Below are 15,322 nucleotides of genomic sequence, written 5' to 3' on the forward strand. Positions count from 1 at the left end.
CGCATGCTCATTGGCCTCACTTCCCCACAGTCAATTAGATTAATGTGTGGGTAAGTGAGGCTGAAGATTGTGAGGGCAAAGAAAAAGGAAAATGGCACTGAGAAGCAGCATAAATGAAAAGATACCAAAGAGCATTGAAGCAATGTGGGTATTTGGTGAGGTGAATATTTTTCAATCATCTAATTGGATTCATAGAATGTGCAACTGTTGAACCAAATATTAAAATTAAATAATATTAATATAGATAGATTAAAGTTTAATAAACGATACAAAATTCAAAACTAGAAACTAACAGAAGGAGAGATTATCGAGCGCAAATACCACATCATGTGTAGAATTTTCAGAGTTATTCAGCACAGCCCTAAGGCACATCCTTTGTACTCCTGATAGACAGATGGCGCAATCCTGGAGCCCTCCAGCTAAGCCTACGGCCTCCCAGCAAGAGCCAGGCAGGGTGAGAGGAGGACAGAGGCGATTTAGCCTCTGTTCCTCTGTTTAAAATACAAAAAGCAGCTAGACAGGCCTCTGAGCCCATCTGCCTGACCTACCATTCGGTCGGCAGGGAGGAGACTGGAGAGGCGATAGGATACTGTGTAACCCAACCTCTCCTCTCCTCTTCCCTCCCCACCCACCAGCACACCCCTTTTCTCCCTCTCCGACTTCTCTTACAAGGCTGCACTTGCAACCTCATAAGAGAAACGTTCTGTGGTGACTGGGAGGTGGGGAGAGGGGGGAGGGAGGGAGGGAGGGAGGGAAAGTCCACGATTTCATCTCCTCCTTTGTGCTCATAGCTCTGTCTGAAGAGATCTGCAGCATCCTGTGGCACACCAGTTGCTGTCTAGGGGCAACAGGATTGCTCGCTGCATTTTTCTTAAACACAGTGATCCCTTGGTCCTGGCCATTAATACTCACTCTTACAATCTGGCAGTTCTGTTTATTTATTTTAAGCATTTATAGCTCACTGTTCAACAATGTTCCCAGGGTGATTTACATAGAATATAAAAACAAGTTTTTTAAAAATAGAAAAAACAGAATAATAGCAGTAAGATGAGTTAGTAAATCTAGGCATGGAATCCTTCCTAGCATTTCTCTGAGTTTATTAAAATCACCTTTCCTAAAACTCAATGTACATGTTTGACTACTCTCAATTTTAGCATCCTATAAGATCAATAATTCTGGCATTACATGGTCCCTTTCCCCAAGGTCTTGCTACTGAATTTCATTGACCAACTCTTCCTTGTTGCTTAGGATCAAGTCAAGGATAGTTGATCCCCTTGTTCTTTCCTCCACCTTCTGAAAGAGGAGGTTGTCATCAAGGCATGTCAGGAATTTGTTGGAGGTTCTATGCATAGAGAAGTTTATCTCCTAGGAGAGAGCAGAATAGTTGAAGTCACCCATTACTACTAATTCTTGCTTCCCTGAAACCTTTGTAATTTTTTTGAAGAAAGCATCATCTACATCCTGTCCTTGGTGTGGTGGTAGACAGTGATCGCAAGGTTGCTTTCATTTCTTTCTCCTTTTATTTTTGTCCAGATGCTCTCTATAGGGCAACCACACTCACTCTCTTGAATTTCTGTGCTGGTGTACATATTTGTTTTTACATATATCGGCACCCCCCTCCCTTTCTATTTCCCTTTCTTCTGTTCCTTTTGAATACGCTATATTGTTCAGTTTCTACATTCCAGTCATGGGAGTGATCCCACCAAGTCTCAGTTATACCTATGATGTTGTATTTACCTTCCTGTATTAGGAGTTCAAACTCATCTTGTTTATTTTGCATACTCTGTACCTTAGTGTATAGATATCAGAAGCTTTGGATGTTCTGCTGCAGTGATTCTAATTTATTGTGGACTTTACTAGGCTCCCACAAAACTCCCCCAGTTTCTCTGTAGCACCCAAGTCTCTATGTCTAGTGCTTACCTTTGTCTTTACCTTCAGAATTTTATCTCTAAATCCAGAATACAGGATTTAGTTTAAAGCCCTCTTGATCAGGTTCACCTTGCTTCTTCCAAGCACAAACATTAAATGGTACTAAGAGATAAAGGAAAATGTACAGTTATATACAGAGTTGCCATGGAAGCTTTAATTTAGCCCAAGGCATCTAGGCTGCAATACTCATGCCATTCTCTCTCTAGAAATCACATGGCATGGGTTCGGGATATGTGCTCAATGAGCCTTTGCTGCAGCATTAATAAAACATATCCTATCAAGGGTCTTTCTCAAGAGAGCTTCAGCTATTGGGCGGTATAGAAATTAATTAAATAAATAAATAAATAAATAAATAAACAAACAAACCTCATTTGTAACTGAAAGCCAGGTTCTAGCTATGTGTGGAAGTTGAAATGATAGTCACTGGGTTATGGCCTCCTGTGTGACACTGTATGAGTTGTATAGTAATGCTGACTTAATTGGAAGATGGGAGCATGGAGTGACTTAAGAAACTTAAGCATGGCCAAAGACAATTATAAGTTCAGGAATACTATAGGAGTAACTATGCATACACAAAGATCCAGTTCCCTCTTTTCCCTAATGGCTTGATCCTTACCGTGAGATGTGTTTCCCCTAAACTACATTGTATGCCATCCTGAGAGTCCTGCTACTGGAGGGTGGCTTATCAATTCATAACGTAACTTAACATCCGTAAGTTCAAAAACGAAAAATCCTCATTGTATCTTGTTGCTTTGAAATATTTTAGCCTTAAAGTTAGATACTTTCTGTCACGAAGAGAACGTATGTATGCATTATACATGGGGCAGCTTAGAATTAACACTGCTTAACCAGCCTTCCCCAGCCTGTTGCTCTCCAGAAGTTTTAGACTACAATTCCTAGAATTCCTGACGATTGGCCATAATGGCTAGGGCTTCTGGAAGTTGACGTCCAAAACATAAGGAGAGCACCAGGTTGGGGAAGGCTGGCTTAACTATTCTTCTGGGAGATTTTACTGAAGAAAATGCTGCTTGTTTGGATCAAAAGGCAAATATGAAATTTATTAGCAGCAACAAGGATGACAATTGGTCATAAGTGGGAAAGATCATGAGGTATATAGGGAGAAGGAGTGGATGCACACAGGATCTGGAATGTATTAATTATGGATAAAATCTCTTTGCAAGTGTGAACTTAAACAAGAGAGATAGGAGATGTATTGATATCTGGCTGATCATTATTTTGCTTTCCTTGAAGGGAGAGGGAAGGACTGGCAACATCTAAATAAAGGTAAAATTATTTACCTGTTGCTCCTTCTAATAGAGAACCCAGCTGGTGAGTGCTGGCAGTATTGTAACCAAAATGGGGCCTCTGAGAAACAAGAGGAAGGTATCAGCATGTTCAAGGGAGCCCTAAAACATGTTTTATCATGTTGTATTTTAGGGTTTTGATTTTTGTGGGCCACCCAGATTGCTTTGGCTATTGGGCAGTATAAAAATGAAATAAACAAACATATGTGGTGGGTTCCACTTGCGCTACTGAATTGGTGGGACCCACCACTTGCAGAAGGGAATTGGTGGGGCATAAATGCCCCATTGAATTCTGCCAAATCTACCCAACAATGCAACCCTGCATTTTTCAAAATATATGAGGCAATTTTAGGGCCATATATTGTGCCATTAAGCTTGGAGAAAATCAGAAGTGAGTGAGAATCAGGAAATTATTGCTTGCAAGAACCATAGAGGTGACCTTATATGCCTTTGCAGTGGAGCATGTCTGCCAAACGTGTTTTTTTTTTTTTTCCTATACAAGTTATGGATTTTAAAAGAATAATTGAAGACTATGTAGATGTTGTCACCCTGTTTATTGAATCATAGATTTTGTCATGACCTGTGATCCAAACAAAGCTATATATGTTGTACCTATGCAAGTATTTCAGTCTGGGTTTCATCCTGGTTACGGGACTGAATCAGCCTTGGTCGCCCTGATGGTTGACCTTTATCGAGAGAGGGACAGGGGGAGTGCAACCCTGTTAATTCTGCTCGATCTCTCATCGGCTTTTGATACCATTGACCATGGTATCCTCCTGGATCGACTCTGTGGGATGGGTACTGGAGGCACTGTGCTACAGTGGTTCCGGTCCTACCTACGGGACCTATTTCAGACAGTAACATTGGGTGACTATTCCTCAGCCCCTTGGCAATTGAGCTGTGGGGTGCCGCAGGGTACCATCTTGTCCCCAATGTTGTTTAACATCTATATGAAGCCGTTGGGAGCGGTCATTAGGGGATTTGGAGCTAAATGCCATCAGTATGCTGATGACACGCAGCTCTATCTCCCTGTGACATCTGAATCAGGAGAGGCTGTGCAAGTCCTGAATCAGTGCCTAGACTCAGTAATGGGCTGAATGAGGGCCAATAAACTGAAGCTGAATTCTGGCAAGACAGAAGCCCTGTGGGTGAGTGGTTCCCGGGACCGGGAGATAGGCTCATTGCCTGTTCTGGATGGGGTTGCACTCCCTTTGAAAGATCAGGTCTATAGTCTGGGGGTACTCCTAGATCCATCATTGTTGCTGGAGGCCCAAGTGGTCACGGCAGCTCAGAGTGCCTTTTACCAGCTTCTGCTGGTTCGCCAGCTACGGCCTCTCCTAGACAAGGATAGGTTGACCATGGTGGTACAGGCATTAGTAACCTCAAGACTGGATTACTGCAATGCACTCTATGTGGGGCTGCCCTTAAGGCTGGTCCGGAAGCTGGAGCTAGTGCAGAATGCAGCAGCTCGACTGTTGTCGGGAGCTACCCCTTTTCAGCGTGTAACTCCTTTGCTGAGGGAACTGCACTGGCCGCCTATTCGCTACCGGGCCAGGATTAAGGTATTAGTACTAGTGTACAAAGCCCTAAACAACTTGGGACCAGGATACCTGAGAGAGCGCCTCCTTCCTTACCAACCTGCCTGGTCACTGAGGTCATCAGAGGGCATGTTCCTGGTGGTTCCACATGGACACATGGCCCAGCTGGAGTCCACCGGGAAAAGAGCCTTCAGTGTGGTGGCCCCCTTCCTGTGGAATTCCCTGCCTTTAGAGGTCAGGCAGGCGCCAACATTATGTTCCTTCCGGTGCCTCCTGAAGACGTTGTTATTCCAAGAGGCCTTTCTTGCATGACCACCTTGGTTTGTTAAATTCCACTTTGTTTTGTCTTTTAAAAAAATGTTTTAAATCTTTTAACCTGTTGTTTTGTTCTTTTATCATGTTGTTCACCGCTCCAAAATCCTCTGATGTGGAGCGGTATATAATTATTGTAAATAAATAAATAAATACTATTCAGGGATTTTATTTTGCATTGATATTTTAGTATCATTATACCGGTGTGTAGGCAAACAATACATTTACTTACAGCGTCTTCCTCCCTCCTAATCCCTTTCCTTGTGTCTCATGTCTTTTAAGACTGTAAGCATGCAGGCAGGGACTGTCTCATTATTGATTCTTGTAAGCCAGTCTGGGAGCCTTTTTTGACTGAAAATAAGGGATAAAACACTTTGAACAAATAGATAAAGAAATAAACTCAGAAATGATTTCAGAATTCTGTTGTTCTTTTCCAGAATTATTTTTCTTTCTTTTTTTCATTGAATCATTCGTACACATATAGAAGCATTTGCATGTGTGTAGTTTACTTTTGTTGTCTATGCTGGTAGGTAGTTTTCTAAGGGCACAATCGTATTCATGTTTAGACAGAAAAAAAAGTCCTACAACTCCCAGCATTCCCCAGCCAGCATGGCTGGCTAGCGAATGTTGGAAGTTTGTAGGACTTTTTATGTCTAAACATGCATATGATTGTGCCTTAAAATAATCATCAGTGCGGCAATAGAAGCACCCCAGGTTTGTAAATAAGCACTTATCTTTTGCCAGTATGAATTGCTTCCAGGTTGTCAGACATGGGACATTTGACAAGAAGGGTTTCTTTTTCTTTCTTTGTTTAATTTTTAGGTTATAAAAGATCCAACATTTATGGGTGGGTGGGAAAACATCTTTATGTGCTAGTAACTTTTGTGGATGCATTTGCAAGGCTGATACCACACCTGCTATGCCTTTTGTGAGTTCTCTTCTGGTTCCTCTTTAGTATAGATGGGAAAGCTCTGCCCTGCTTACTTTGGATTAACTTGGAACTTATCTGAGTTCCTCCACCCCCTAAATTGAGGAAAATGTGGATCACTTTACAAGCCAATCTGAGGCTTGGAAAAATGACCTTACTGCTTAGGCAAGTCCAAGGGTCCCTGTTGGGGATGGGGGGGGGGCTTTTGCCCCCCATGAGCAGTTTTCCCGAGAGCAGAAAGTGGGACTCCGGCTGGGAAGTCTTCTATAGCTCAGAGTTTAGTCCAAGCTGAAGAATTCGAGGGTTGCTAGTGCTCCTTTGAGGCAAGCATTACCAAGCTCTCAAAGCTTGTTTCTGGGCCTGACCCCAGTGAACTTCACCAGCATGACTGCTTTTGAGTTGACAAAAACTGGGGCTGATGTCAGTCACAAGAAAACACCCCAAATGTCCTTTGAGTTTCTCCTAGTACAGGATGAAGGCATTAGGAATTGTGCCAAATTAAATGAGCTTGTATGCTCCAGTTTTTGTGACAGAAACTGATATTCAGTAAGAAGATAAGATCTGTGAAATAGGACATAATGAAGGATGGCACACAATTGTCTTCCAAAATATGTCAACCATTCCCTCTCTCTCTCTCTCCCCCATATTTTAATGCCTGCCAGTCTGTAGTCAGTTTAAATTACTATAATCATCTTCAGTGATCTTGCCCTTTCATTTGCACTGTACATTAGTGAAATGGACTACAATTACAGCTAATTAACCTTTATTTATCTCCAGCAGTATGTTAAGCACTGTACAGAGCAGCAGAATGACATGGGAGGAGAGAGTGTACTGGCTTGGAATTTGAAATTATGGCTGCAATCCTATACACATTTATCTGCGAGTACTGAACACTTAGTTTCAAGCAAACCTGTCTAATATCGGTCTGCATGTCTGTGTGTGCCTCTGCCCATACATTAACATATTTCTTGTGGGAGATCTGATAATGTTTGTTTCTTGTTTATAGTACTATGATTTTTTTTTTTTAATACAAATTGGGACTTAGCCTCCTTGTGCATCCCCTTCATGGATCACTGCCTTGTTGTGGCGAAGGGGCTTGCGTAACTCAGTGAAGCCATAAGCTATGCCGTGCAGGGCCACCCAAGACGGACAGGTCATGGCAGAGAGTTCTGACAAAATGTGGTCCACTGGAGAAGGAAATGGCAACCCACTCCAGTATTCTTGCCAAGAAAACCCCATGGAACGTATCACAAGGCTAAAAGATATGACACCGGAAGATGAGCTCCTCAGGTCGGAAGGTGTCCAATATGCTACTGGGGAAGAGCACAGGGTATTTCCAAGTAGCGCCAGAAAGAGTGAAGCGGCTGGGCCAAAGCCGAAAGGACACTCAGCTGTGGATGTGTCTGGTGGTGAAAAGAAAATCCGATGCTGTAAAGAACAATATTGTTTAGGAACCTGGAATGTCAGATCAATGAATCAAGGTAAGCTGGAGGTGGTCAAACATGAGATGGCAAGATTGAACATCGACATCTTGGGAATCAGCGAACTCAAATGGACAGGCATGGGCGAATTTAATTCAGGTGACCATCATATTTACTATTGTGGGCAAGAATCCCTTAGAAGAAATGGAGTAGCACTCATAGTCAACAAAAGGGTGGGAAAAGCAGTACTGGGGTACAATCTTAAAAATGATAGAATGATCTCAGTACGAATCCAAGGCAAACCATTCAACATCACAGTAATTCAAGTCTATGCCCCAACCACTGAGGCCGAAGAAGCTGAGGTTGATCGGTTCTATGAAGACCTACAACACCTTCTAGAACTAACACCCAAAAAAGATGTCCTCTTCATCATAGGGGATTGGAATGCTAAAGTAGGAAGTCAAGAAATCACTGGGATAACAGGCAGGCATGGCCTTGGTGTACAAAATGAAGCAGGACAAAAGCTAATAGAGTTTTGCCAAGAGAACACGCTGATCATAGCAAACACTCTTTTCCAACAGCACAAGAGGCGACTCTACACATGGACATCACCAGATGGTCAATATCGAAATCAGATTGATTATGTCCTTTGCAGCCAAAGATGGAGAAGCTCCATACAGTCAGTAAAAACAAGACCTGGAGCTGACTGTGGCTCAGATCATGAGCTGCTTCTTGCAAAATTTCGGCTTAAATTGAAGAACGTCAGGAAAACCACTAAACCGTTCAGGTATGACCTAAATCATATCCCTGATGAATATACAGTGGAGGTGAGGAATAGATTTCAGGGATTAGACCTGATAGACAGAGTGCCTGAGGAACTATGGACGGAGGTCCGTAACATTGTTCAGGAGGCAGCAACGAAATCCATCCCAAAGAAAAAGAAATGCAAGAAAGCAAAGTGGCTGTCTGATGAGGCTTTACAAGTAGCTCACAAAAGAAGGGAAGCGAAAAGCAAGGGAGAAAGGGGAAGATATATCCAACTGAATGCAGAGTTCCAGAGAATAGCAAGGAGAGACAAGAAGGCCTTCTTAAATGAACAATGCAAAGAAATCGAGGAAAACAACAGAATGGGAAAGACTAGAGATCTCTTCAAGAAAATTGGAGATCTCAAGGGAACGTTTTGTGCAAAGACGGGCATGATAAAGGACAAAGAAGGCAGGCACCTAACAGAAGCAGATGAGATTAAGAAGAGGTGGCAAGAATACACAGAAGAACTATACAGGAAAGATCTGAATGTCCCTGATAGCCATGATAGTGTAGTCACTGAACTTGAGCTGGACATCCTCGAGAGTGAAGTCAAGTGGGCCTTAGGAAGCATTAGTAACAACAAAGCTAGCGGAGATGACAGTATTCCAGCCGAGCTATTTAAAATCCTAAAAGATGATGCTGTTAAAGTGCTGCATTCAATATGCCAACAAATCTGGAACACTCAACAGTGGCCACAAGACTGGAAAAGGTCAGTTTACATTCCAATTCCAAAGAAGGGCAACGCCAAAGAGTGTTCAAACTACCGCACAATTGCGCTCATTTCACATGCCAGCAAGGTGATGCTCAAAATCCTACAAGCTAGGCTTCAGCAGTATGCGAACCGAGAACTACCGGAAGTACAAGCTGGGTTTAGAAGAGGCAGAGGAACTAGAGATCAAATCGCCAACATTCGCTGCATCATGGAGAAAGCAAGAGAATTCCAGAAAAACGTCTATTTCTGCTTCATTGACTACGCTAAAGCCTTTGATTGTGTGGATCACAACAAACTGTGGCAAATTCTTAAAGTGATGGGAGTACCAGACCACCTTACCTGTCTCCTGAGAAACCTGTACGAAGGTCAAGAAGCAACAGTAAGAACCAGAGATGGAACAACCGATTGGTTCAAAATTGGGAAAGGAGTACGACAAGGCTGCATATTGTCACCCTGCTTATTTAACTTATATGCAGAGTACATCATGAGAAATGCCGGGTTGGATGAATCAGAGGTCGGAATTAAGATTGCTGGGAGAATTATCAACAACCTCCGATATGCAGACGATACCACCCTAATGGCAGAAAGTGAAGAGGATCTCAAGAGCCTCTTGTTGAGGGTGAAAGAGGAGAGTGCAAAAGCTGGTTTGAAACTCAACATTAAAAAAACGAAGATCATGGCATCTGGCCCCATCACTTCCTGGCATATAGAAGGGGAAGAAATGGAAGCAGTGACAGATTTTACTTTCTTGGGCTCCAAGATCACCGCAGACGGTGACTGTAGCCATGAAATTAAAAGACGCTTGCTCCTTGGGAGGAAAGCTATGGCCAACCTAGACAGCATAGTAAGAAGCAGAGACATCACCTTGCCGACAAAGGTCCGTCTAATCAAAGCTATGGTTTTCCCAGTAGTAATGTATGGCTGTGAGAGCTGGACTATAAGGAAGGCTGAGCGCCGAAGAATTGATGCTTTCGAACTGTGATGCTGGAGAAGACTCTTACGAGTCCCCTGGACTGCAAGGAGGTCAAATCAGTCCATCCTAAAGGAAATCAACCCTGAGTGCTCATTGGAAGGACAGATAATGAAGCTGAAGCTCCAATATTTTGGCCACCTAATGCGAAGAGAAAACTCCCTGGAAAAGACCCTGATGCTGGGAAAGACTGAAGGCAAAAGGAGAAAGGGACGGCAGAGGATGAGATGGCTAGATAGCATCACGGATGCAATGAATATGAACTTGAGCACGCTCCGGGAGAGAGCACAGGACAGGAAGGCCTGGCGTGCTATGGTCCATGGGGTCACGAAGAGTCGGACACGACTGAACGACTGAACAACAACAACTCCTTGTGCATGCTGCTTCTCCGAACTGCCTCCTCCCTTCTGTGCTGCATTACATGATTAAAAAAAAAAAAAAAGACTCTCCCCCCACCACCTCAAGTTAAAAACACACGCAGCTAAAAGTTACCCAACAATTAGGGTGATTGCTGTTTGGAAAAGAAACAGAAAAGCTATGCTAGAGATGTGAATATTGCCTAGTGCATCCTTGGATTGCAGAGATCTGCCCCTAACCAGATGCAAGATCTGTGTGTGGAATTCTACTTGCACAGTTTTTGCAGATGCAGCTGTGTATCTGGTTGTACATCCTCCTGTGGACTACAGTGCTCATCTGGGCTCCATACTTTTTCACATGGATGGGGATACACACCCCATTCTAAGATCAATTCCCGTTGCTCAGCTGGAGCCGGATTTGAGCCCTGGGCTTTCATCATTTGGTCCTAGTATGCTGAATAGCTCTCCTTCCTCCAAGCAGCTTGGTTGCATTTCAGTTGTGGTTCTTGCTTTGTGAAATATTTCAGGTTCCTTTTGGGAAGGGGAAAAACCCGTAATGGTTATAACGGCAGTCTGTTCCACTCCAGTAGCATTTTTCCACACCTGCTCCATGTTAATTTGAAATATAATTGCCTTGACTCTTGTAATTTATTAAAGCCGTGTCTAAAGTTGATATGCTTATTACTTTGACTCTCATTGGTGTTTCTGACTGATATCAACGATATCTTGGTAAGAAAAGGCATAACCCATTTCAACTTCAAATACTAAAATTAATTAAGCAGTTCTGTTCCCTTACTAAAACTCCTCTTGGCTGCATTAATTAAATGCAATGTAAAATTACAATATTAAATAGAAGGGATTTAACCTTTAATTTAGATTCCTGTGACTATTAACATCAGGGTTGCCTTTTTACTGTCTCATTTAGTATTCTTACAGGAAAGATTTGTGAGCCTGCCACCTGTTCTTGGCAAAGTTCTTGTGTGGTGGACATACATTCAGCAGGTGGAGCTTCTCTGTGTTAAGTAGTTGTTGAAGGCACAGGAGTCCTGCCAGGAAAAAGGTGGCAAACCTGGGAATATGGTTGTCTGTTCTGCCTATTCATTTCCTTGTGTGGAAAAGTGGCTTGATAAGAGGTACTACAGGGATAACTCCTCACTGACCTTTGAAGGTTTCTGGATTTATCTGTAAACACTTGGCCAATTGACAATTGCACAGTTGGTACATCCAGTCAACAATTGGGAGTGGGTACATCCCTCCTTGGGATGGCCGTAGCTCAGTGGTACACCACATGCTTTGCATGTGCAGAGTGTCTGAGGGGTTCATTACATGGGGACAAAACTCCACATCAGTACCAGGGCTTTCTCCATCCAGTTTCATTGCAGGATTAGATTCCTTTACACAGTTGTTTCTATCTCATTATATTCCATTCCTTACCTTTTCATGGGGTGGCTACTTTTCCGTGAAAAGCAATTACATGCACTGGGGGCATCGCAAAATTTCCTCCCTGGTTCCTGCCCCTTTCCCTCCCCTCGCAGATTACTGGTGGTTTAGTTGTGATTGACACTCAGTGTGGGTGGACAGCAACCGGCACTGAACTGCCCGTACCCTGCCCCCGCAGGCACCAGCTTCCAGGGGAACTGTCGGGATGCTGGCATGCCAGCAGGCCGGCCATTCTGTGTTGTGGAGTAAGCAGGCAAAGTCGGGAGCAAAAGTTGGTGCACTGCATTTAGTCACGGTGTGGCAACGAGCTGGCAGGTCAGAATACCGACACACCCACCACCCCGACATCACTGCCATCATCATCACCGCACCCCAAACAAACCAAGACAACTGCCCACAGCCACACACAGCAGTTCCAACATGCTCTGGGAGAAATACATGGGGAGGTCATGGTGCTTTTGTGGGCTGAAAAAATACTGCGTTTTTTCCATTTAGGGATAACACGTGGGACGTGAGAGGGGGCCTTCTCTGCTGTGGCACCCTGGTTGTGGAATGCCCTCCCCTTGGAGGCCTGATTGGCGTGTACATTGGTTTCATTTCAGCACCGAGTAAAAACATGGCTTTTTACCAAAGGCTTTGAGGGCTAAATGCGTTCCCTAAAGTAGCACACTGTTTTAACTGTTTTATTGTTTTAGATTTTAATTGGCATTAGCTTATTTAATGGGTTAATGTATTTTTAGCTGTTTAAATTAGTTATTGTTTTATACAGTTTAAATTGATTTCATCTGTACGCTGTCCTGAGATCTTAATGATATAGGGCAGGATACAAATGTTTTAAATAAAACAAATAACATGGGATCGGCAGGGGGAAATGGTAGGAAAATCACTGGAGGATTTCGATGTTGTGTAATGGACCTGCAAACTTCCGTGAGTGGCCAGTCATGAATGTGCAATAAATTGCATGTGTAGATATGCCCTGAGGGGCAAAGCACACATTCCTTTTTCTCCAAAGAAACACAGGGCCCCCAATCTAGATTAGGATCCTAGCATGGGCAGTAAGGAACTTTAACCTTCCCCCCTGCTGTGATCCCAATCTAGATTGGGGGGCCCATGCCTGCAACATATATTGCCAAATAGTGATCTGTTTGCATTAAGAGATCACTATTTGGCAATGGGAGCGGGGAGAATTAAAGTCCCCCTGTCCACCAAGCGAGGGTCCTGACCCATATGGGTTCCCTGTACTTACTTTAGGGTGAAAAAAGACATAGCTGCTCACTACGTCTCTAAAGTAACATATGCTTTGATTCTGAGATTCCATCCCTGGAAACTCCAGTTAAAAGGCTTTTGGGTAACATTGTGGGAAAGCCCTCTGCCTAAGACTTTGTGGAGCCCCAGGCAGAGTGACATTAGGTTAAATGCAAAAATTGCCTAACTCGGTATAAAGCTGCATCATATGCTCACGTTACAGTACAGATGGTAGTGGTGAACTTCTATCCTTCATTGCTCCCCAGGTAAAACAAAATCCATTCATTTTGAAAACTAGCATCTTGACTTGACTTATTGACTTATTACATTTATATCCCGCCTTTTTTCCTCTGTAAGGAACCCAAGGTGGCATACATAATCCTCCTCCTCTCCATTTTATCCCCACAACAACAACCCTGTGAGGTAGGTTGGGCTGAAAGTCTGTGACTGGCCCAAAGTCACCCAGTGAGCTTCCATGGCCGAGCTGGGACTAGAACCCGGATCTCCCGGCTCCCAGTCCAACGCCCTAGCCACTACACCACACTGGCTCTCATGGCTCTCAGCATCTCAGCAAGAAGAGTAGACTAGAAACCTTCTCATTGACCTGATAGCTTTCCACAGAAGATGGTACAATGTGCTTTTTCTGAATATATGTATTTGCTCTTAATTGGCAAAATGCAATCTGTTTCACTTAGGAACAGTACTGAATATTGAAAGTCTCAAAGTTTTTAATAATTTGGAAACATAATATTGGTTGGCAGTAAGAAGCATGCAAGATGACAATTCCTGAATTTCCTTGTTTGAGGTAGCAGGAAAATATATACCTGAAGTTAAGGCCTAACTCATTGTTTGACTATGAAATTGGCTCACATTTCTCCAGATTGCTGCCATACAATGACCTTATTATTCACTTAAAATTAAGCCAGTGCGGTGTACTTGTTTTCATTTGCGAAATGTTAAATTCATACATAATACAGAGGAGGAGGGATAAAGAGAGGACATTATTTGCAAAACTTTGTGTTTATATTACAATAAAATAAGAAAAGCACCAATGTAGTTGACATATAACAGCAACTTAAAAGTGAAGAATTCACAAGGCTTCAAGAAGGATTTAGGCAGCAATCCTATGGCCGCTAGACAGCAGCTAGACAGCCATAGGATATGTTTTCCGGGAACCGTCCTCCCCCCACTTGCACACTGCCTTGGAGGCAGCATGGAACAGCCTTGTCCTCCATGCTCGCAAGAGGAGCGTGGAGTGGCCAGAAAGGGGCGTGGCTGGGAAGTTCCGAGGTGGGGAGAGCGTAACTGCCCGTAAGACACGTCCTATGTACAGCAGCCTCCTTCCCCGCTCCGTGCTCCCGCGGCTAGACAGCCGCAATCGGCTGTCTAGCTGAAAAAGCAAGGCAGGAGAAGTGCAGAGGGAACAATCCCCTCGGTGCTTCTCCTGCCCTGCTTTGGATAGGCAGTTGCTTCCGGGCTTGGATTAGGATTTTTGGGTTAGGATTGCTCCCTTAAGGATTCTTCAACCCTTTATCCATGTTTTTTGTTTCTATGCCTGTTCAGTGTTTACTTTCTCTCTCTAGAGATGAGGACCTTAAGTATGACTTCAAGGGGCACATTGATTCTGTGATGTTGGCAGCCATCATGGCATGTGATTTTAATTATTGTGGGTGGGCTGGCAGGCCAGAAATACTCAAATCTAGCTGTGCATGCATGGTGCTTCTTCTGGGTCTTTCTGTATGTTTTATGTGGGAAACAGTAGTAATTTCAGCTTTATATATTTACTGACATTATTATATGACATCACCGGATGTGTTAGGAGAAAGACTTGCCACCTGACACCAAATAATTCATAACCATGGAGGATATAGACATTTCCTATGATGTAGGTGTTTAGCCTGGAGATGGTTGGGTTGCCTCTCTCTTATTTCAAGAAATTAATTCAAGATTGGAGTAGCCATCAGCAAAACACTATTTAGTTTACCATCCTTACTGAAAGCCTTTGAAGGCCTAAGCTAAACTGCGTATAGAAAACGCTTTTGAGGTGCTCCTTCCTTGGATTCAGGCAAAATGCATGGGCCAGGATTAGCAGCTGAAACAAAATCATGCCCCTTATTTCTTGAATTGGTTTGCAAGTGCATCCCATTCTGGAAGAATTAGGGGCTGGACCTTTTTGGGTAGAGACCTAATGAGACAACCTGATTTAACTCAAAAGGTAGAGTGGGCAAGAAAATTTGGTAATTCTTTCCTTTGTAGATTTGCTTGGATTATTAGGCCTTTTTATTAATTATGACACACTATTACATATTAATATTTAAATGCATATCCTGCTTTATTAGTCATATGACACCCAATGTGGC

The 15,322-nt window shown here is 43.2% G+C and overlaps 1 protein-coding gene across 10 annotated transcripts in view; it reads left to right on the forward strand.

Moving 5' to 3' along the window:
- The window catches only part of ITPR2 (inositol 1,4,5-trisphosphate receptor type 2), a 351,496-nt gene that overhangs the window by 105,905 nt on the left and 230,269 nt on the right, over positions 1-15,322 (forward strand). The window lies entirely within an intron of this gene.

Source organism: Heloderma suspectum, chromosome 7 (genome assembly GCF_057233095.1).
Source record: "Heloderma suspectum isolate Gila_16-S chromosome 7, 16-S_ref, whole genome shotgun sequence".
In the NCBI taxonomy this organism is placed as follows: Eukaryota; Metazoa; Chordata; class Lepidosauria; order Squamata; family Helodermatidae; genus Heloderma; species Heloderma suspectum.